Genomic DNA, 10514 nt, shown 5'->3' on the forward strand with positions numbered 1-10514 from the left:
AAATAATCCCAGCCCTGGGGCTGGGTCCCGCGGGTGTGGGGCGTGGGAGGCATGCCTGGGGTACCTGGAGGACCCGAGCCACTCCCTGCACCCCTTCTTCCTCCCCAGCTTTGGGGGAAAAAAAGAGAGACAGAGAGAGAGAAAGGCTTTTGTAACGTTCCTGGCGCTGCGTGTGCTTCGGGGAGAAGTGGGGCAGTGCCAAACCTCTTCCCAAACCCTGCTAGGTCTGTGCAGCAGCTCCAGGAACACAGGCCCGGTAGCGCTGCAGAGAAGTTCACGCGGGTGCCAGCCCACCCACGTAAAGCCCGCGTGCCGGGTGGTTGCAAGGCTCCAACAGCCATCCAGCGGCAAAAGATAACTCCGAGGTCCTAGTGGACCCATGCAATCAGCGGCACTGTCTGTGAGGCCACTTTCTGGGGGAAGGGTGGCTTCGCCACATGTTTTGAGATCTCTAACCAGCGAGGACACCAAGGAGATGTTTGCAGCAACATTCTGCTTAAGTGAAGGCTGCTCAGGCCGCACCAGAAGGAGATGTCCTTGGAGATACCTATTCACTGCTGCCGGCCCACCAGCACGCCATAGGCTTCCACGGCTGTCATGTTGCCTGTGTGGGAGCCCTGCGGCCAGAGACGTCTCCTGGAACTGCACTGGCAGAGGAGAGCGCTGCCCCAGCCCGAGGCCCGTTGTTACCTGTGGCAGACGGTCCTTAAATGCTGCTTCCAACACCAGAACTCCAGGTTATTCAGCAGGACCTCATGCTGGGCAAACTCTTCCTGAATGAGCATCTGGAGGCGAAAATAGGGGCTTTGGACTGGCAACCAAAGGTGAATATGATGGGGAGCAGAAGACCCTGTCTAGTTACTCAGCTCCCGAGGTGCTGAGCGAGAAAGCACACGTTTCCAGGGGGACGTGTGGCCCATTGGGTGCGTCACGTATGCCTTGTTAGTGGGCAGATCACCTTTTGAGACCTCTTGCCTGAATGAGACCTAGCTCTGGATCAAGAAGAATTAATGCAGTATTTCCAAGCGCATCAACCCCATGGCTGCCTCCCTCTTCCAAAAGATGCTGCAGACAGATCCCACTGCCCACTGCCCACTCATGAGCAGCTCAAGATGAGTTCTTTACTTTTGGTTACATTCCAGCCTATCTCCCATTACGGGCCTCAGCATTCCACCGAAGTGCTCAGTCCCTCCCAGCAGCCTGCACCCCAGCAACAGGAAGCCTCTTGGAGTCCTCAGTAAAGGTCCAGAGAACCCTGTGCCCTAGACTCCCTGGGAAGAAGAGGAGTCCATGGTCCAGGAGACCAGAGAAGTGGTCAGCTGCCAGCTGGGGACATGCTGCAGCATCTGCGCAGTGTGACTGCCTCCAGGCCCTGTGAGGCTGGGGCTAGTGAGGCAGGAGGAGGCTGAGGATCCAGGTGGCATCCTCATCTTCTGAGTCAGAAAGTGGGGGAAATTTGGACAGTTGTGGCTTCAGGAATCAGCTGTGTGACAAAGCATGGGGGTGGCCTTCAATGACTGAACTCACTTCATCTTCCAGTGCATTGTTGACAGTCTGTGGTACATAGAGTGTGATGGTCAGAGTTCTACTGTTGCAGCAAAGTGTGCTACAGCTCAGTGTTACAGCTCAGTTGTGACAGCATCCTGGATCCGGGTGAGAGACCAAGTAGCACTCAGAGGGTTGGAGAGCTCAGGTTTATTACTCCAGCGGGCCCAGAGTTAACACTCCAAGCTCTGGACCCCATTTGTAGGTTTACACAGGCTTTTATAGGCTGCCAGTCTAGACTTTGCAACATCATATGCAAATAAGGTGTAACAAAGTGGGTCAATCAGGAATGGGCTTTATGCAAATGAGGTGTTACAAATGGACCAATCAGGAGTGAGCTCAGGGAACCAATAGAATCTTAGGGGTAAATTCCAGTTTCCTAGAAGCAAGCTGTTTCGCAGAAGTAAAAAGCGAGATAATGCCACCCCGGCCAGGGAACTGTATGGCGCTGGTGGGAACATAGTGGCCCTGTCTGTGGGTCCTGCTGGTCTTTTCATGGGGCTCTCCACCTCACTACATCACCGTTAGTTGTCCTCCCAGTTTCTTGATGAAGAAAACTCTCAGAGTATTTCCAAAACTAAGAGTGAACCTGTGTTAAAGGTGGGTACTCATGTGAAGGTCCAGCCACCGTACCTGCCTACCTGATTGCGCACTGGCAGTGCCATCATCCTGTACCTCGGTAGTGACTCTGTGCACAGCAACCATAGCAGATTCATCCTCCCCAGCGTGGCAGCCGTGACCTACCTCGATGAGAAACTGGGTTCTGCAGGTACTTCCTGATCCTCCTGGAGGACCATAGCTGCACCAAGGGACTGGCCGGTCGGCTGTGCTGCACCCACCAATGGTGGACAAGCTGCTGGGCTCACGCTCGGCCACCAGCCACCTCGGACCTGTTCATAGCCCCTCCTGTCAGACTAGTCCCCCCCCTCACCCCCACGGGCACCTCGGGCCCCTATGGGTGAGCTCCCATGGTGCTGTTTTTTGTGACATGCCCCCCAGCCCAGCCCCCACCCAACCTGGGGTTTGGAGAGAGCTATGCTGTCCTCGCAGGTGGGGCTTGCTCTGAGTTATTTTTGTACATGTTGGGGTGTAGGTTCTATGCCACTTCTTTCCTCTCAACCTCACCCTATGAGTTGTACAGAACTTTGCTGTTGAATTTGGGGCTGTCTTTTCCTTGGCTTTATACACACTAAACGTGTGAATCTTTTTAAAAAGTTGTGGGGAGTACTGACTGGGTACTAGTTGTCATGTGCGCTCAGGGGTCGCCTGCCTCAGCCAATGAGCAGCAGGAATGGACTCCCCCTGAGGTGTGCAGAGGCGGCTGTCGGTGCACAGGGCGCCTGCCCTCACTGTCCCGTAGCCCAGTAAGCCACGGAGCAAGTGTAAACACATTCAGCGCAACACGTTCGCAAGTCCTTCGCGAAGGGTGGTCTGCTGAGAGCTGTGGGAGGCCCTCAGGCTGATGGGCCAGCGGAGGCTACGCTGACTCTGTCATGGGGACAGATCTCTCAGGAATGGTCTTGGGGCAAGAGGATGGACCTTATGAGCTCTCCCTTGAGTGACCAGCACAGGTCATCTAGCTGGTGTGTGGGAGAGCTGGAAACGCAAGCTGAAAGGCGGAGAGAGAGAGAAGGGGAGGAAAGCAGGAAAGCAGGGAGCCCTGAGCGGTAGGTGCTGTGAGGGCAGCGTGGCCTGGGGTCCCCTGCACATGCTCAGGGCTGCGTGTGTCCACTGATGGGGAGTGCCTGGTGGATTCAGTCCAGGAGGGACACGCTTAGGGTAGCTGTTTTGGCTGAAGGAAGGGCATCCTGGAAGGAAGCTGGAGAAGGTGGCTCAGTGGTGGCCCAAGCAAAGAACATGACCAGACTGAGATGACATGGCGTGCTGACTCAGGGCACATCTGGCTGCATATGCCTGTCCTGGTCCTGTTTCTACTACGTACTGCTGTGTGTCCTTGGGCAAGTCACTGAATCTCTCTGAGGCTCACTTTCCCCCTCTAGGAAAGACGAGGGACTAGCACTTACTGCACAGGGGTCATGGGGGGGATTACATGTAGTTACTGCTCTGTAAGTGGCAGTGACTATTATGAGGAGGGGTCAGTTGGGGACCAGCTGATGGCTTTGATGTCACACTTCCCCCCAGTGATGTGGACTCTGCCAGTGGGTGGGAGATTCAGCTTCTGCTAAGAAGCCGATCTCCCCTGGGGCTTGAGGGCAGGACGCAGCGCTCACCATGACCAAGTTTCAGTGAGTTACGAGGCCTCGATATACCAGGGTCTTCCTGCTTACCCTGATGATCCTGTTTACCTATTACTTTAAATTATTTATCTATGTATTTATAATGGACGTACGGGGGACTGAACCCAGGACCTCATGCATGCTGAACACGTGCTCTGCTGCCGAGCTCTACTCCACCCCCTCCCCCATTTACTTATATTTTGGAAAATCTTCAAGCTTTTTTCCTTCCAACTGTGTGTCGGGGAGGAAGGGTGGGAATGGGGAGATGTTTTTGGCCCCTGGCAGGTGCCCGAGGGGGCCCAGGGCACCAGAATCCCACTGCATTGGCAGGGGCACAAATCCCAGACAGATTATGTCAAGGATAAAGAGGATTTAGGGCGATGATTTAAAGCTTCCCTTTTCCCCTTTTTGGGCAAGGGCCTGGGAAGAGCGAGTGGGAACTGAAAACAGACGGAGCCTTGTTAGTGACGTGCGTTTTCACACGTAGAAATGACGGAGCTTTGGAAAGGAGTTTCTCCTCCTGCGCCCCCCAGCCCATGCCGTCCAAGCTGATCGTCAGATCCGAAGCTGCATTTGTATTCCAGTCTGATCATGGGAGACACGCATCCCTGTCCCTGTGGGCCCCAGCCTTGGCTTGTAGCCAGCAGAGAAACGTTCAGGGGAGCCTTCAGCTGGCACAAACGGGCTGCGGGGAAGCCAGCCAGCACCCCTCCCGGCAGCCTCAGCCCACAGTTTGTGGCCCTGGGAAGCAGGGTGGTGGCAGAACAGTCTTTACAACTGCTTTTTATTGGGTCCTCTCTGTGTTGGTTGCATTCAAGGCTCTCAGTCCCAGACAGGAGAGCAAACCACGAGAACCCGGTGGCAGGTCACTGACCCAGCGCCGAGCATACCAATGACCAGGATCCTGGGAACAACTGGAGCAAGTGCTTGAAATTCCAGGCATGAGCCTGGCTGCCCCGCGTGGGGAGATGCATGTGTCTTGGGTAACATGCCAGCTGGCGATTCCCAAACTCACCAGGATTTCCACCACTGCAGCCCCGATTATAATCGTACCGCCAACCTGCCTCCCTGCCTCCCTGCCTGACTTCAGCTCTGCCCCACCACCGCAGGTCCTCGGCGTGTAAATCGTCTCCTGTTTACTCAGCTGAGGGACGCTGCAGAGGGGATGGGCAGCCGTTGCCCTCAGTCTCTTGCAGCCAGTGACCCCCGTGTTCACACCCCGGCTTTCCTGGGGGTGAGCTCTGCCCTCCCTGAGGTTTGTCAGTTTCGGGGGAAGGGGCTCATTCCCTAGATGCTGTGTTTCGGCCTGAATGCGTCTCCCACAGCCGGGGGCGTCCTGAGGGCTGAGGGGCAGCTGGGGCAGGAGCATGGCGGGGCAGGGGCAGGAGCATGGCGGGGCAGGAGCAGGCTTGGGCGGCTGCCTGAGGTCAGTGATGAGCGGTAAATCTCCTGCCCGCGATGTGTGTCTTCACGCAAGTCACTTTCCTTGGAGTGGCTTGAGCAAAATTATGCCTGGACACCAGATGACCCCTCAAGGCCCCTCCCTTAGCTCTTAGTCTTCTAGGGGTGGAGTCATCTCTTGTCCCACCAGTGAGATGGTCACCCGTTCATGTGTCACCGGGAGTTCCTCCTCATTCCCTGCCTCTCCTGGTCTATTCTCACCATCGAGATGGAGAGCAGAGTTGGGAGCTTCCTCTTTCAGGCTCGCACAGCCTCTGAGAGTGTGTGTGTACAGATCTGCGCCCTAATGTTCCATAGTCCCCTGGGGGCAGGTTTGTTCTGTCCAGCCTTGTTTGCTGGCCCATCTCAGTGGCATGCAGGGTAGACAAGTGGCCTGGGGACCCTCCCGGTGCCTCACAGTGCCCTGGGGGTTACTTCAAAGTGCCCGGCGCTACTCCCCGAGATCCTGACTTGACTGACCTGAGGTCTGCACGTTGGCCTGAAAGCCCTCGGGTGACTGATGTGCAGCTGTGGCTGAGGGCCCCCCTCCCCTCCCCACCCCAGTGTAGACTGTCGATGAGGCTCGCCTTGGAGTGAACCAGAGAGCTTTGCCCAAATGACACCTCCTCCTTTATTTTGTGTGTGTGTGTATGTTTGTGTATGTGTGTGTGTATGTGTGTGTGTGTGTGTGTGTGTGTGTGTGGAGGGGGCGGGATTCTCAAACTCTCTTCACCCCTAGCGTTTATCCATTGTTGATACCATTGGTTTGAGCCATAAAACTCTTGGGGGAACCAAGTTTTGGAAGGAGACCTACCGTCAGGCATTTCTCCTGTGATGTTTGGAACCACGCTGAACAACTGTCTCCAGCACATGGGATTCTCTCTCACCCGCCAGTGTCACCCATCACCTTCCAAACCTCTTCCTCCACGTTTTCTGGGCCTCAGATCACAGTTTCTGAGACCCTGTGGGAAATGGTTGTGGGCAGGTCTGAGGCGCCGTGTGTGAGGCCCCAGGGGGGCCAAGCAACCCGGGAGGAAGGCATACATGGACAGGGTGTTTTATGCCAAACTGGAGCACGCACGGGGAGACCAGCTAGAGCCTCAGCCACGGGGAAAATGATGAGTGAAATCAGATCAGGAACCGTTTGTCGAGGTCCAACTCCACACGCAGCTCTCCGCTGGGGGCTGGGGGCTTCAGGGGATCTGATCACTACCTGAGAAAACTGGAGAAGAGGACGTGCCCGTGTGAGACGGAGTGCAGAGTTGCAGAGCTCTCGGAGCACCGAGGGGAGTGATGCCCACTCCCGGTCGTAGCTTCGGTGTCTCACTCGTGGCTGACAGCAGCCCCGCGGCAAAAGCACCTGCGGTCGGTGGCTGGCATGAGATTGCTCCTGGGACATTCTTGACTTTTTTAAAGCACACAAAAGAGTATAGGGAATACTGCCCAAATACACGAATACCCTATTCCCCCCACATTTGTTTCAGTTAATTTTGGGGGGTGGGAGGGAATTAGATTTATTTATTTATTTTTAATGGAGGTGCTGGGGATAGAACCCAGGACCTTGTACATGCAAGCTAGCCGTGCACTCTGCCGCTGAGCTCTGCCCTCCCTCCGCCCCAACTTCTTGAATTATTATTTTTTTAAAGCCTGAAACATTAACCTTCTTGTGTGTCATTTCCTTCCCTCCCTCCCTCCTTTCTTGAAACTGGCATTTGTCTTTCCCATGCTCATGTGGGCATCTACACACAATATATGATACGGGTTTGCAAGCTTGCAAACTTTGTATGAGTGGCATCATACTGTGTCCTCTGCATGTTTTCCATTCACTGCTCTGTTTCTGAGGTTTATCTGTGTTGATACGAGATTGACTACACTATTTATGTATCCATTTTCTTTTTGATCGGCATTAAGAGTGCATCACATTCTTCCCTGTTAGAATGTTACACTGTTGTTAGTAATGTGTACTTTGGCATGTCTTTGTTTTTTCCTCCCTCCCTCCCCTTTTCTTTCTTTTCTTTCTTTCTTTTCTTTCTTTCTTTTCTTTCTTTCTTTCTTTCTTTCTTCCTTCCTTCCTTCCTTCCTTCCTTCCTTCCTTCCTTCCTTCCTTCCTTCCTTCCTTCCTTTCCTTCCTTCCTTCCTTCCTTTCTTTCTTTCTTTCTTTCTTTCTTTCTTTCTTTCTTTCTTTCTTTCTTTCTTTCTTTCTTTCTTTCTTTCTTTTTCTTTCTTTCTTTCTTTCTTGTTGATTTACAATATTATATTAGCTGCAGGTGTACAGCATAGTGATTTAGTACTTTTGTAGATTATACTCCATTATTACAAGATAATGGGGATAATTCCCTGTGCTGTGCAGTGTAGCCTTATTGCTCATCTATTTTATGCATCTCCTTGCACACAGATGACCCACCCTCTCCTCAGACGCTTCCCCTGTGAACAGAGCAGCTTTCAGCCCTGCTGCCCACCTGCCCTGGGCGGCTCAGCGCTGGCAGCGTGCCTCTTGGTCAGTGAGTATTTGAACTTGCCCTGGTTTCTCGGCCCCGCCCTGCACTTGGAGACTTCCTCTTACCCCGGAACTTTTCGTGGATCAAGCCGTTCGGGGCTTCTACGGAGAGACTTGAAATTTTATCACTGCTTATTTTTGCAACTTCATCAAATCGATGAATTTATGAATTTGCAGGAGCTGACGGGACTGAGTGGGCTGTCCTCCCTGCAGGTTGGAGGCGACGAAAACAAGGCCGAGGGCTTTCCAAGTGAGTGCTTGACCTCGTACATCTCCTGAAAAAGCAGAACTTGAACTTACGTTCCTACAACAGGAGAGAGGAGAGAGGAGTGGGGAGACGAGGAGGACACAGGATCTTTTGCAGACATTTATAACGGCCCCTCCCTGAGGTCCAGGGAAGACGAAAGGCATAAAAAGAAGAACAAAGTCAGGTCAACTGTTAAAAATTATTTAATAGAAAGTCCAATGTCAAAATGTAACAATAAACAAATATACACATGTATAAATATGTATATATAATTAGAGCTGTACACTTTCTCAGACCCTTTTCCGAATGAAACAGACTCATTGTCACATCTTGGTGGTCAAATCAAAGATAATATTCAAGCGACGTGGACCCACTGGTGCTGTGGGGAACAGTGCTGCTGAAGCCCTTTGACGGTTCAAAGAATTCCAGTCACGAGAGAGCTGGGGATGTTGCCCAGCGTCCTTTTCTGGAGACCCAGAGAGGGAAGATGAGCGGCCCCACAGCCCCCGACAGTGCACCCGACCCTCCTTCCTTAGCACCTGCAGCCACAGCCGCCTGGGGACAGCTCTCCTGTCAGATGGGGTTTTGGATTATTTAAGCTGATGTTGTTTGAGAGTTTGCTAGCCCTGTCTCCCAGCTCGGGAGCTCCTGGAGATTCTACTTTAAGACGTTCTTATTCTGCAGGCTGCCTGCCAACACAGTGATCTGGGACGGATGCCATCGAGGTGTGCTGACCTGCTCTTAAAGCAGTGGTGTCCAAGGTTGGTGTGCACATACCAGGGGGCACCCAAACCCTCAGGGGTTCAGAGACAAAACATCACAACCTCTGTTTATAATATTTTTGTATTATTCTTCTTAAAAAAGTCTTTGTTGTATACTTCAAAAAATGTGCCTAATATACTAGTACAGGAGTATATGAGTATCTGTTTTAAATAAATTAATAAAGATACAGAGGGAGTGCATCTCTCATGGTTTTGGCTGATAGGCGTGTGTGGTCCAGATGGATGGGCACCCGCTACTTTACAGAACCCACGTGCATGCGGAGCGCTGGGGAGGCCGCCCTGCTGGGCTCCCGTGCCCACCTGAGGAAGCCCCTGCAGGTGCTCAGAAGAGCAGTGCCTCAAGATTACCTCCCAGACCTGAATGAGAGTTGATGCCTCCTGATCCTGTTGCTAGATTTTCCTTGAATGTAAGGCCTTATCCTCAATAAAACACAAATGCCCTTGGTAAGAGCGAATCCACAGCCATTGACACCTGGCAAGGAAGCACTGCGATCTCCTCCTGGTGATGGAGAGGGAACTGGACCGGGGATGACAAAGGGATAGGCTGCCCTAAGGCAAACCTGGCCAGATTTCATGACCACACCCCCACCAAGGGGACCTTCCAGGGCCTTCATTTTAAAGTAGGTGTATTTGAAGCCCCGTGTTCTGACAGTTTCCAGCGTACGCTGGTGGGATATTCCAGTGGGAACCACAAGACACAGAAGTAGAAATTGCTCATCAGGGAGCAGAGGAATATCTGGGAAAAGAGTAGGTGTTTGAGCTACAGTCTTTCCAAGGGTCCAGAAGGCTGGTGAATCGGTCAGGCTGCACCCAGGGGGGCAGGTGTGGGGGTCCGGCAAAACAGGTGAGCCTCCAACCGTACCGAGGGCCCTTTGGGATCCCGGGGCGGGAGACCTGCGCCACTCAGTTGGGAAAACCGCCTTCAGCCCCCAGTGCCTCCAGTTTCTCAAGGAAATGATGTCCCTTGTCTGAGCCTCTCCTTGAGCTTCTGGAAACCGTGCTGCCTCACAGCTAGTATATTGACTCATCAAATTCTTTTTCTTCTCTTTATAGTTTTTAATTGCATTTGTCTGGGGGCAAGGGGAAGGGAGACCCCACGCTCTGAGCTCTGAATAGGTTCTTTGGAAACCCTAAAAGGCACTTCGAGTAGTCTCCACAGAGAGACTCTGCCGTCTCCGAGCCCTCCCTGTGTCACGCCCAGAGAGCACAGGGCCCCGGGAGCCCCTGTCCCCTCCGGGCAACGACAGCTGTCTGGGCCTGTGGGTGTTTCCCATGTGCATTCAGTCCAGCTCTGGGGTTTTTCTTTTTTAATTCCCTGCTCTTTGGCAGGACACAGGTGCACACTACAGACCCAGCAGAGGCTCGGCCACCAGGTGTGACCCACCCCGGGGAAAGGCTGCCCGAGGGAGGCTGCCCTCCCATAGCATGAAGGAAGGCCTCACAGCCTGAGTCGGGAGGCCCACGGAGCTGCCCATGCATTTGTCTCAGGGGGCCCCTCCTGCCAGGGTCTAGGCCAGTCTTCTCCCAAGAGGCATTTTTATCCTTGGTGGCTCTACAGACGGGTCAGGATGACCCAGAGCTGTCCCCTGTAGGTCTCTAAATCCAGCTCAGACTAAAGCCCTTGAGTTCACATAGCTTTCTGCCAGAGGACAAGGAGCTGGGCAGGAGCAGAGGGTGCCCGGGCATGAATCACCTCAACAAGGCGCTGTGTACTTCCACAGCAGGGGGCGAGACCCCGGCCCTGCCGGTGACCACGCTCACCTCCC

General features: G+C 53.4%; 1 long non-coding RNA gene and 1 pseudogene across 1 annotated transcript; both read left to right on the plus strand.

The window, feature by feature from the left end:
* Positions 1–353: 353 nt before the first annotated feature.
* LOC102545742 (serine/threonine-protein kinase PLK1 pseudogene) lies at positions 354–1437 on the plus strand (annotated as a pseudogene).
* A 547-nt stretch (positions 1438–1984) lies between these two features.
* LOC140688003 (uncharacterized) lies at positions 1985–8231 on the plus strand. Its single transcript, XR_012062648.1, has 2 exons — positions 1985–2145; positions 7618–8231. It is a non-coding gene; the product is annotated as an uncharacterized lncRNA (long non-coding RNA).
* Positions 8232–10514: the final 2283 nt, after the last annotated feature.

Source organism: Vicugna pacos, chromosome 21 (assembly GCF_048564905.1).
Source record: "Vicugna pacos chromosome 21, VicPac4, whole genome shotgun sequence".
In the NCBI taxonomy this organism is placed as follows: domain Eukaryota; kingdom Metazoa; phylum Chordata; class Mammalia; order Artiodactyla; family Camelidae; genus Vicugna; species Vicugna pacos.